The following is a 352-nucleotide window of genomic DNA, read 5'->3' on the forward strand; positions in this document are numbered from 1 at the left end:
AATACTCCTTGGGACTAAATTGGCCCACTTTCTAGTATATAAAAGTATACTTTAAGTATAACAGAAGTAAACTTTGAGTACACTACTAGTTTACATCTATGTTTTTAGTTTGTACTGCAACTATACTAAAAGTGAACTTATACATATTCATAATTTACTAATTAAATACTTGTAGCTTTTTTAGTACACTTTGAAGTATAGTCTCAGTAAACTACTAGTTTAGTAGTTTTATACTACAAGTATACTCGTAAATTTTCTTTAAGTGAACTTTACATCATACTTTAAGTATACTACTACGTCCCTATTTAGGTATTAATTTGTATATATTTTGTTACATGAATATCTGAACATA

Source organism: Sinocyclocheilus anshuiensis, unplaced genomic scaffold (assembly GCF_001515605.1).
Source record: "Sinocyclocheilus anshuiensis isolate Anshui unplaced genomic scaffold, SAMN03320099.WGS_v1.1 scaffold1932, whole genome shotgun sequence".
Classification (NCBI taxonomy): domain Eukaryota; kingdom Metazoa; phylum Chordata; class Actinopteri; order Cypriniformes; family Cyprinidae; genus Sinocyclocheilus; species Sinocyclocheilus anshuiensis.